The sequence below is a fragment of the Peromyscus leucopus genome, chromosome X, assembly GCF_004664715.2.
Source record: "Peromyscus leucopus breed LL Stock chromosome X, UCI_PerLeu_2.1, whole genome shotgun sequence".
Lineage (NCBI taxonomy): Eukaryota > Metazoa > Chordata > Mammalia > Rodentia > Cricetidae > Peromyscus > Peromyscus leucopus.
In genome coordinates, this window is record NC_051083.1 from 135,594,999 (window position 1) to 135,607,933 (window position 12,935).

Sequence of the window (12,935 nt, forward strand, 5' to 3'; positions counted from 1 at the left end):
GCAGACACAGTGCTGGAAAGGTAACAGTTATACACATTTCCTCCAACAAGGCCACACCTCCTAATCCTAGGTAGTACCACTCCCTGATGACTAAGCATTAAAATGTATGCTTAGGGAGGCCTATTCAAACCACAGCACAGGCCAAGTTTAGTTCTTTTCCTATGTGACCACAGAGCTTCCCCCAGCCTCCCTGAGATGCTGAGATGCACAGATAGGTGACTCTGGTCCAGGCCACAGGTTTTTTTTCCCAGCTGAGCTACAATGGAAGACAACTCTCCTCATCACCACTCTCCCACTTCCAGTGTTTCAGCTCATCTAGAGATAAGAGCTAGTTCTCAACCTTGAGGGATTAAGTAAAATCCATCAAGTAGGGCCTCAAAAACAGTTCCTGTAGGTAGAAAAGAGGTTAGCTGGGCTCCCAGAGTACTTCCCACCCCACACACCCAGGGAGGTTCTTGGTCCAGAAGATAAGAACAAGATGGCCATCAAGTTCACCAGAAGTCAGTAAGTTAAGGCAGGAGAGTCTTTGGAGACACTTACAAGAAGGAAGTTCTCTGGCAGGAGGGACTCTTTGATTGAGTCTCAACACTGTGGCCAGTGGAAAGCTTGTTAGGCTGTTGTTTCTTTTGACAAACTATGTTGGCCAACTTCTTGGGCCTCAAAGGAATGTGAGGAAGCAGCAAATTATTTCTGCCTCCTTTGTGGTTGTATACTTAGTGACAAACATAATAGAGCCATTCTTCTTAAGATTAATCTTCTGGTAATGCCCCCTCAAGGACCTATTGTCACCTGAAAGGTAGATGTGAAACTGACATTCAAATATTTTTCTCCTATGTGTCAACAATAGGACCTTCTCACTCTGATAGGGGGACTGGAGATATACAGAAGAGGTGGTGTGAGGTGATGTTCACCTTCATGAAGCCCTTGCCCTACAAGCTTCTCCTTACCTCCCTCCTCCCAAGCAGCCTGCCTTTGGTTGGTGAATGCTGTTTGGAGACTCTTTTCCCATGTTAAGATTCCAGACCCAACTATTTCAGCACCGACGAATCACTACTATTTCACCCACACACACACACCTCATCTCGGAACCAAAGAGGCACAAGCTAAGGTAACACAAAATTTGCTTGAGGCTATGAAATTAGGAAGATCACATATTAAACAAGGTTTTGTTCTAGATCCCCTGTTAGTCAGAATTATTGATTTGAGCCCCAGGAAAGGAAGGTGGCTGACTTGGTCACACAGCAAGCATAGCAGTTGATGAACACTTACATTGATTCAGAGTTTGTGCATGACTTGTTTACACCAAGAACTGTTCCAGTATGGATTTATGGAATTAATTAAAGCCCTTTATGTGACATTTTTGCTTACCAATGGCACCATCTGCCTGTCTGGCTCTGTCTGGTAAATACCATATATTGAACTACAAGGGATTCTGCCTTTGATGGACACAGATTTCCAATTTTGTATCAAACCTATTTCATGGTGCAGAATCTCTGGGCAGCTAGCATTTTGCACATGGTTTTCATTGCAATTTCATCTCCCATGTCAGATGAGTAGTCTGCTGTTGCTATGGTGAATTGGTATTATACTGTGACCTTGATTCTGAACAGAAATTAATGTTGCCTTGACCATGATTACTCAAAATTTGTTGTCTAGGAAACAGCACAGTTCTGGGAACAGGAAGGGCCAGATAATTCTTAGTTATAACTGGAAGGCACAGAAGGTTACCTTGTACCCAGCAGTGTCTCAGTTTTCCTCAGGGGACCTCTGGGCTTCTTGTTTATACACGTGACACAAACTGAGAGAAGGGAGAGAAGATGGCAGAAAGAGACAAATGAGAGCAAGAATGGAGGAATTCTCAGCACCTCTTTCTATGGTGAAAAATTCTGAGGCAGGACAAGCTCTTGCCGCTGTTGAAAGTGGCCAGGGCTCACTGCACCCTCCCATTGCTTACTGGGAGCTACTAGGGAAGGAGTGTGCAATACTTCTGCCCTCCTGGATGTTCTCTATCATCCTGGCTTTAACTATAAGGAAAGTACACATGTGTGTGCATACATAAAAAACACTGAGACACAAACACACACATATATGAGTATAGCTCACACACACATGCAAATCACATGAGCCAAGGGCAGATTGACAGGACTGGAGTCTGATGCTTTCCTTATATACACACCACACATATCCTCAGGCTTCTTCCCAGGCATTTGCACAAGTCACCTGAAGCAAGAATAGAAGAAGCTAGAATGGCAGAAAATCCTAGTCCATCCCAGTAGACATAAGGTAGAGCCAAAAGGGCCCTAGAAAAGGCCATCCACAGGAGAAATAACCTGTGCTTATATGCATTTGACTTCCAGTTCAATGACTTCCTCTCCTCCCCCAACCCCAAGTCCTTTCCTCTCATAGAATCCCAATTGCTCAAATTGGATACCTTAGCCTTATCCACAATACCCACCTTTTCCTCGCAGTCAGGCTCTAATCAGGGCCCTGGCAAGTCTGTCAGGAACACCCATTATCTTCACCCCTTAGTTTCCACCCACCCACCATTTCTTCCCATATTCCTTTGCCCTGTGGCCTAGGCCTATACCTCCAGTGTGTGGCCCTGCAAACAAGAGCACAGCAAATACTTCTTGAGGCAATAGCTGAGGTAGAGAGAGAAATCAAGATGAGACAAGTAGCAAGGAAAGGAGAGAGAGCTGGTGCCCACTGGAAGCAGTTATATATTACAGAAAAGTCCAAAGATGGTATGAAATCCACTCCAAAGCCTAGCACCCAGCAGTACCTGCCACTAACATAAGCCCAGAGCCCAGAGTGCCCAAGTCACAAAGTAGACAGATACAGGAGTGGGCAGGTGAAACTACTCCTGATGGAGTTATACAATGCACCAAATGAGTGCAGTAAAACACACAAGTACCAGATTCCATTTCTTTGAAACTTTAGAATAGGTGAATCCTAAAGTCAGAGAGCAGATGAGTGGCTGCCAGTGGCTGGAGCCAGAAGAATTGGAAAGTGACTTGCTGAAAGATACATGGGCAAGGACTACTAAAGGAAGAGGATTTCTTTTGGGGTTGTAAAAATATATGTACATTAATGGTGGTGGTCTTAGAATTTTGTAAATATACTAATGACCATGAAATGGTACAAATTAAAATGGTGATGTTTAGGGTTCTTTGAATTACTGCCAAATAAACTCTGATTACTGTGTGTGAGTGTATAGAGATGGGAGGGGGGAGACGTACTATGTTTAACTGAAAATTTTATACTCATTTATGTATAAACAGAAATGAATTTAAATACAACTGAAAGAACTGTTGACCTACAAGAAGTATTAGTTCCTAAAGGGTAAAGAATCAAACTATGAAAATGTTACACAGTTTGAAATGTTATGCTTACTTGCATGTTCTGGAACAATGTGTAAAAATGCCTTGAATTATAGGTGAAGAAAAAATTGTACATACACTTCTTTTCTATAACATCAGACCTCTGATTTTTGTTACATTATATTTCCATGACATTTGACACTTACACTCTGCCCTGTAGTACCATTCAGTGTATGGTTACTCTGTTGCTGAATATTAGTTCAGTACATAAACATATTGTGTCTGTGACTCTCCAATTTCTGAGTTCTTTACTCTGATATTTCTTGCACTGGCTAGAGTTTGTTCCTTTGCAATTTTTATTGTCATTTTTAAACATTAATTACAAACTAGACAGGCACACAAGTGTAGCTGGAGTTTACTCCAATCCTGCCCAGCACCATGGACCCCGCAACCACTTATAAAATAATCACTCAGAAGCTTATATTAAACTGCTCAGCCATTAGCTCAGGCCTACCACTGACTAGCTCTTACACTTAAACTCAGCCCATTTCTGTTAATCTATATATCACCACGTGTTCTGTGGCTTTACCTATTGCCTTTACATGCTGCTCCCTGGACGGCAGGCTGGTGCCTCCTGGCTCAGCCTTCCTGTTCCCAGAATTCTCTTCTCTGCTTGTCCCACATATTCTTCCTGCCTGGCTACTGGCCAATCAGCATTTTATTTATACAGAGCAATATCCACAGCACTTCCCCTTTTCTTTTTTTCCAAAAGGAAAGTTTTAACTTTAACATAGTAAAATTACATATAACAAAACAATTATCAAGCAAGAATTATAGTTATAATATCTAGTCTAGTTGTATTTGACAGACTTAGATTCCATTATCTATCCTATTTTGGTAAGTCCAAAATGTACCTGATTCACTTTCTATCCTAACTTATATTACTAACAGAGCTATTTTATAATGTCATTCAAATTTATACATTTACACTTCTTAGTGAGTTTCTTTTCTGAATTTCTTAACAAGGAAAACTATAACTATCTAATCTTTAACTATTACTATAACTATCTAATTTTCAACTAACTATAACCATTACTGTCTAATCTTCAACTCCCTCAGAGACCCAAGAAGGAAATAATATTACCTAGTAAAACAGGAAGTGCACACAAGCAGCTTCCAAAAAAAAATGTGAGTCTACAGAAACAGCCAGCTGCCTGGACAGTCACCTGAGGTTTCTCCACAACGTTGGGGCATCATCTTCAGCCTATAGGCTTGGCGTTTCTGACAGACTCATTTGTAAAGTAGGATGTACACAAGGTTAACAGTTCAACCTCACATTGGGTGAGAGCAGTCCATGTACCAGAAACACCTGAATTCCACTAGTGTCCTGTCATGATTCAGGATTTTAAATTCTGGAAATTATTGGTGTTTTTGGAATTTAGCTCTCCATTCTTCTTGGCTTGTTGGTGGCTTCATCTCAGTGTCCTGTTCTTCTCCACATCCCCTTCTTCTCGGCTTGTGGGTGGCTTCATCTCTTTTATTAAATGCCACTCTACCAATGAGAGGTTAGACTCTGTCAGCTTAGTTACTCTTTCAAGAATAACTTTTTCAGCTGCCGTTCCACTGCACATCAGAAGCCATTGGCCCACTGCCTGTTCAGCTGCCTTCGAAGAAAAGGGCACTGTACCTTTTCCGGATTGCAAAGGCCCCATCAGGGATGGTGCCATATTGTCCTGGCCTCAGAAGATGCCTTTTGATAAAGCTATAACTACACTTGTTTTGGCAAGAATCGGTAGTCCTTTGTTTTGTGTCCTGTCTGTCCATTTTGTCCTGCTGTCAGCAGTTGATTCAAGGATACTTTGTTGTCCAGTGGCTAATTTTTGCCACAATGAAAGTTAACTCCATATGCAGTTTCTTCAATGCCCATATCTTCTCTGAAGTAGATTGGTACTGCCAAGAGCCAACATGTCTCATAGTCATAACAAAAAGAAAAATTTTCTAAGTTATTAAAACATTTTAAATGCCATATTCTGTAGATCTCTGAAAGGTTTGAAGATGACCTGTCTATCTAAAATATATCTGCTCAACCTTGAAAACATATATAATATGACTACAAGTTCTATTGTAATGTCTAACTACTAACTTTCATTTCTTTATATCCTAATAGTTGTTAATAATAACATTCAAGGAATAGGAAATTGCATTACATTGTTAAATGAACTGTAAAAGTACAATATCTTGAACACGATTAGAAACATGTACAGCATTTTCTTTTTTAAGCAAATGACACAGACCCAAATTACCAGCTTTTTTAAAACCAAAGCTTAATATTGCATATTTAAACAATTGTCAGAACTGACAAATTTGCCAGCATCCATGCACAACTAGAAAACATCCTTAATTTACACTAAACCAGAAATGTATTACCATTGATACAGTAATAGCTTTCATTACTAAATACTGAAAATAAAATTGAAATATTTCTGTGGAAGGTTCATCTGGCAATGTTAACTTCACAGCAGGCTGACACTACTCACATGTCAACACAATGGGAAGGAAGCAGATCCATGCTGGTGTTAAACAACAGTCTTGTCCTAGCACTACTCAAGAGTCACAGGGCTCACCTCAGATTACGTTTTGTTTTCTTTTGTTTAAAGCAAAGTGCATACAGAGATTACAACAATTCTAAAGACAAAAAAATGGTCCTATTTTGTGGTCCCAACAACAAACTCAAAAGTCTATGACAAATAGGGGCTCCGATGAGCTGTTTTATAAATACTTTAGATTAGGTACATACAGTTAAACAGAAAGTCGAGTTCGTTTGAAATCTTCAAAAAAAAGTTCCTGTTATTCCTCAAACGGTGCTTGTTATGGCTTATCATTTTTGTTACACGTGTGCATTGAATTACTTGTTATCCAAGCAGAGCAGGTGTTCCTTACCATTTATCGCCAAGGATTTTGTCCGTCTTCCTCAACTTCTACTCTTTCCTGACCATTCTCCACAATTCTCTTTGTAGTAATTTTTTGCCATTAACTGTTTTAGTAGAAGTTGATATTGATTTGAAGTTGCCGATTATGCTACCGCCAAATGATGCTGAAGAGAATGAAGTGATACCCCCATGCCCTAGTGAGCTGAACGGAGTGAATCCTGTATCAAAAGCAGGAAATCCACCTCCAAAAGGAGAAAATCCATTGAAGGCAGAGAAAAACGAGCCTGCTTCCTCGGGGACCCCTTCAGTTCCCAAAGAAGTCATCAAATGGGTCTTCAAAGAGGTCAAATGAAAATGGGTCCCTTCCACCAAAAAATTCCCTGAAGACATCATCTGGATTCCGGAATGTGAAGCCAAACTCAAATGGACTGTCAAAATGACTTCCACCTCCTCCCCACCACCATTTAATCCTTCTTTGCCATATTTGTCATAGATGTCCCGCTTTTTTGCATTCGATAACACCTCATATGCCTCAGCCACTTGTTTGAATTTCCGCTCTGCTTCTTCTTTATTTTTAAGATTTTTGTCCGGATGCCATTTCAGTGCCTGTTTCCAATATGCCTTTTTAATGTCCTCAGGTAAGGCATGTCTCTGCACACCCAGAACTTCATAGTAATCCACCATGTTTTAACAGATTGTTGGAACAAATGTGAGGATGAGGCAACTTGTGGGGGAGGGGGAGGGGTTGGGTGGCCAGTCTCCTCTCAGCTCTAGCACAGCTGTGCTTGTGGTGGTGGCAGCATGTACAGCATTTTCTAACAATCTCAATATATATAATTTGTATACAATATACAAAAATCCAATCCAATGTAAAGTATTTAAAACTAGCAATTGTCTTTTAAAGGTAGATTCAATAATCTATCTTTTTATCTATATTATATCTATATCTTCTCTTTACTTTTCCTAGTAGATTCAATATCTACCCTCTATTCTATCATTTCTATATATCTTTTTTTTAAACAAGAACCTTAAATCTAATCTCCTTTACTTGGCCCTTTTCCTAACCCTTAACAACAACTTGTAACCAACCCTCCTCAACAATGAAAATTATCCCAGACCCGAAACCCAATGAAAGACCAAAAACCACCCACCCCACACCACCTCTTTGGGAATATGGGCATCGTGTTCTTAAAATTGCTTCCTGCTGGTTGTGGGAGAAGGCATCTTTATTCTGAAAAGAAAAAATTTGGGTTAATTGTCAAATTCTAGGAAAAGTAACTATATCCTCTGTAATCCAGTCTGTGTATAATGCCAAAATTCAGGGTTTATCTCAAGTCCTTATTCAAGTAGTATGTGAAACTGAATCATCTCAGCTAGCCCTCTCAAAATTGCTCTGAGCACTTTGTAGTCCAAAGCTAATCTGTGAATGATGTTTGTCAGCTTAATGATATTATTATTGTCCACGTGGAATTATTGTTGTTGTGGGGCCCCATCTTCTTCCTGGAGACTACAAATTTAATGTTAGGCCTGGTCATGATTCCCTGAAGAAAACTGATAGAGACTCAAACACAAAAACATGTATAGGCAGCTAAATGAAACCTTTTTTCTAGAATTAGTTAGTACTCTATATGACCATTAATATCTTAACAAAGTTTAATATATATATATATATTAATCTTGTAAATTTGATATAAAATTCATACTTTAAGAAAAGTTTAAAGAATCAAAATAGAATCAAAGAATTGAGATTAGTAGCAATAGAATAGTTCCTTAATTTTTTTGTTTTCTCCTGTCGCATATCAGAAGATGGCTCTTTCTTCTGGCATGATACAGAGAGTTTGCATTTTCCATTTAACAACATGCTTGGATCTAAAGAAGGAGAGAGCCATTTTCCAACTCCAAAGCCAGCTTTAATTTTTAATTAAACTGGGACTACAAGAAGACCATTTGTGTTGTGTCTTTAGAGAAGAGCAGAAACAAACATTTGGAAAGACTTATGAAAATTTATAGATGATATACCAATAGGCCAATTTACTCTTTTTATTGGGACATTTTTTCTAGATGATTTGTCCTTTTTCTTCAGATGTCTCATTTGTCTAGTGTTCTTCAGATTCCTTAGCCTTCATTCTCCTGAAAGACAGAAACAAAAACCTTTTCCCCACACTAACTTTGGGGAGGTTCCCTTTGGCAAGTTATATCTGATTAAAGAAAAGGTATGTATTAGTGGTATAAGTTAGTTTAAATTGGATGGTCTTGCTGGTTGATGAACTATCACCTCCTCTAATTAAGAGGTCTCTCTTGTTCAAATCAAACTATTGATTATAGTATTAAGGCAACTCCATGAAGTTAAAAGGGAGGTTTATTTTGTGGGGTAACTTACAAGCAAAGGGGTAGGTTACAGGGTCTGGGAAAGGAGTAGCACAGTCCAGTGGTGTTCTCTGGAGAACTCTGCTCAGTCTACCTCCAGCGTCCAGGGTCCAGGAACCAAGAGAGCTGGCCCATCCGGATCTCGGGTCTTCAGACTCCTCTCTTGGCTCCGCCTTGTCAGTGTGACAGTTACCAAAGCCTCAATGGGGGTAGTACTTCCAGGTCAAAGCTGGAACAGCTACCCACTACATCGAACCTTTATCAATTTTGATGATATCCACAGCTTATCTTCTCCTGTAGAAACAAAAGCAAAACCTTGTCCCCAATGTAACACATAGCCTGGTTTCCATTCTGAGGTCAGCACATCCTTAAATCTGTGGGATGCTGAACTCTTCTTTGTCTTCTTCCTGGCTACTGTGAGCAGCTTGCTCCACCATGCATTTGTCTCCAGCATGATGTACTGCTTCACCATAGTCCCCAAAGCAACAAGGCCAATCAACCATGACTGTTGGAGAAAACTCTCCAAAACTATAAGAAGAAATAAGCCTGTCCTTTTAAGTTGATTGTATCAGATATTTTGATATAGAAATAAAAGGCTACATATCACATCATTAATCTAACCATGGGTACTTCAGTTTATTCTGTATCTTTGCTATTGTTAATAATATTGCATTAAACATGAGAGTGCAGGTGCCTCTTTGAAATACTGATTCCTTCTCTTTGGATATATACCCAGTAGTGGAATGAGTATATCACACAATAGTTCTATTTGTAGATTCTTGATGAGGATCCCTGCTGTTTTCTCTACTTGCTATATAATTACATTCCTACCAACACAGTCTGAGAGTTTCTCTTTCTTCCCATCCTCACCAGATTTTATATTTTTATAATAGCCATTCTAACTATGATCTAATGATATCTTATAGACTAATAGAACAAAAAGAGAAGCCCTAAATAAGTGCATGTATTTTTATCTAAGTGATTTTTTTTTTACAAAAGCAACAAGAACATACTTTGAAGAGAGAACAGTATCTAATCAATGATATTAGAAAACTGGGTATCCATGTACAGAAGAATGAAACTATACCCCTACCCCTCACCATGTACAAACACTGATTAAAAATAAACCAAAAGTTCACATGTAAAATATACAAGAAACTGAACACCATAAAACAAGTAGTCCAATTTAAAAGCTTGTGAGTGATCTGAATCACTATCTTCAAAAGAAAATTATTAAATGGCCAACAAGTTAAAGAAAAAAGCATTCAATATCACTAATCCTCATTATTTTTGTAGTTGTGGTTACTGTTTCATGTATAAATCTTATGCTGGTTTGTGGTGCCTCATTTCCACCAGTGTCTTCAAATCATCTTTCACTTTCATATCATCTGCCTTGGGATATTCTGCTACTCCCATGGCCTGTGGCCTTAAATTTCATTAATCTAATTAAAGATTTGTTTTCCATTTTTCTGTGACTTTTGGAACTGTGACCCTTAATTCTGGAGCAATCTGATTTCTGCTCCAGTTCTGAGAAGGCATTGTTCGCTCAGTTCACTCCTGTTCTGTCCATACTTAGCACTACTTGGCTAGGTCACTGACTAATTTGTGGTTTGGGGTTGTAACAGTTTTTGATAGTATCTTTTTCCTCTTTGAAGCTGCCTTTGAAGCAAGGCCAGCCCATCATTTTAACTCAGTTTTCTGAAAAAGGAAACTAACCCAAGATCTTGAAGGAATTTCCTTTCTAAGTTGGTATCTTTTGCAGGCCGACAGATAACATTAGAGGCCATGAGCATGGTATGTCCTGCCTCCATCAGTCCCCAAACCAAGTCAGTCATGCAAGAGGAGCTGGGCCTGGCACGAGGTACTTGTGGCCCCATCTTGAAGGCTGCCCTAGGTTGGGAAGCCTTACCCTATCTAAGGGCTTATCAGTGGGTAAGATGATCTCTGACCTCTTCCAGACCATATCCACTGTGAGGGCCATATCCACTGTGTCAGTGAAATATCACAATATAGATTCAGGATATGTTTGACATCTGGGCAGCAGTCACACTGGGGACCAGTCCCCACAAGGTTGCTGAAGACAGTGCAAATAAGGGGTTGCCTCAGTGTTCCTAACTGTGTCTAGAAGTGTCTAGTGAGCAGGGCTATCAGACACCTTGTTCAAGCCATTTTGCTGAGCAAAGTAAGGTTTCTTCAGCAACTCTGGCTGTTTCTTTAACCATGACCTAGACATTAGACTGAGGCCTTTCTCACCCAATTGGGAGGTTAAAGAGAATGTGGCCTTCATAATCCCTGAAAGGTTAAGAGAAGGAGGCATCTCTCCAGTGGCCCCCAGGGCAGGACAGAGCAGAGCAGAGCAATCTGGAGCTCCTTGTCAAGACAGGGGCCAGGCAGGAATTGGCAGGAAATTCCTTGGGAGCCAAGTACATGCAATCCTTGTGCCAAAAAGGTACCCCAAGGGAATGGTATGCCACTTAGAGTTTATTAGTCAAAATCAGAGTTCTATATATGGATGACAATTGATTTGTCATGGGTTTGTAGATGCTAGAGGGGGCAGAAGTCTATGCTAGGCTGCGACCTTTGTGCCTGCAACTGAAACTAAAGTCAGTTGGACTAGAAGCAGGGAGAGACAGAGGATGAGGATGCAGAAGCCACTTGGCCTCTTGATACCTCAAACTCCTACCATGGAAGAGCCTTCTCACAGAACTGCATTTGGCCTTGCACATAGAGATTTGCCAGGAGGTGATGAGACCAGGTGAGGTGGTTGATCAGCAGTTCCGTGTGGTCTGCAATGATTCTGGACTACACTGAACCAAGCTGGGCATAAAACAAATGAACAACTTCTGGTTTATTTCTCCTGTGGTCAACCATAACCTAAAACCATAAAGGTGATTAAGAAAATTAGCTCTAGATTAGTGCCATGGGCACAGTATGCTTAATACTTGCTGTCTGTGGTCTGGGAACATCTTGCTCCCTCTGCCTGCACCAGCACTATGTACCTACAAACATGAACCTTATGCTTCAGAGGCACACATTGCCCTCAACTTCCCAAGATCTCTCAATAACTCCTCAGCAGGCCATGTGGGACACCCAGTGCCACATGCACTTCAGTTTATGGCACCAGAGGACAGGGTTGGACTACTGCCCCTATTAAAGAGATTTGAAATTCCTAGGGAATCACTGAGGGGTAATGCAGACTCAGGTTGCTGAAGAGCCAAGACCACCACCTCTGCAGCAGATTTGGTACATAGTTCACACTTGGCTTGGTGTGGCCTCTTTGTAAAACTGCCTATGCTGCAGACAAACTCCCAGTGTTATCTGGAACGTGACAGTGGTACAACTGGCAACAACCTAAACAATGATAATACAACTTATCTTTCCTCAGAAAGAAATTTCCGATGCTTGCAAGGTAGCCACTGGAGAGAGGCAGCTGCTATCCCTCTCTGGGCCACCCTTATTGGTGAAATTATCAAGGCCACTCCACGTAGTTAAAAGGATATTTATTTAATGGTGTAACTGACAAATTAAGGGATAGGTAGGTCGCAGGGTCTGGGGAAGGTGTATCACAGTCCAGCGGTGTTCTCTGGAGCTCTGCTCTATCCATCTCCACCGCGCAGGGTCCCAGCACAGAGAGTGCGCTGGCCCATCCAGATCTCGGGTCTCCAGCCGCCTCCCCTGGCCCCGCCTCATAGGCGTGACAGTTGCCAGAGTCTCAGTGGGGGTTGGAACTTCCAGATCAAAGCTGGAATGGCTACCCACTACACACCCTAAAGCCTTAGTTCCTCCTTACCCTTTGGCAACCCACTCATGACCCCTAACCCTGAGTTCAGAAGAGCCCCCACAGAGTAAAGGTTATGCCAAGCATTTATAGGTCACCACACAGGCTATCTTTAATTGCCCAGGGCCTTTACACAGCCAGATCTATGTACATACTGCTGAATATAATGTCCTCATTTCATAGTTGGGAGCTACACTGACATAAGGAAAGACACAGGGTTGAAAGGTACTCTGTGCCTTACACCCTGAGCTACATGCAACCCCGTAGCCTATGCTAGCCTAGGCATCTGGCACTGTCAGTGAACAAGATGTGAAGTGAAGGCCAGAAGCTAGAGGCATTCAGCCTACCACAGGCCTCAGTTCACAATGTGTGTAGAATAACAAAAAGTGAAAAGTGACATGATGGTTAGTGTTGTCTTAAACCCCATGCAGTGTCATCCCTAAACCAAGAAAACCAACATTAACAAAAATAATTTTGAATGTTTTAAGAGATAGCCTAGCAGTTCAGAGCACTTGCCGAGAACCATAGTTCAGTTCCCAG

At 40.9% G+C, this 12,935-nt stretch overlaps 1 pseudogene; it reads right to left on the reverse strand.

The window, feature by feature from the left end:
- Window positions 1–6,225: 6,225 nt before the first annotated feature.
- LOC114706238 lies at window positions 6,226–6,934 on the reverse strand (annotated as a pseudogene).
- Between the last annotated feature and the right edge of the window lie 6,001 nt (window positions 6,935–12,935).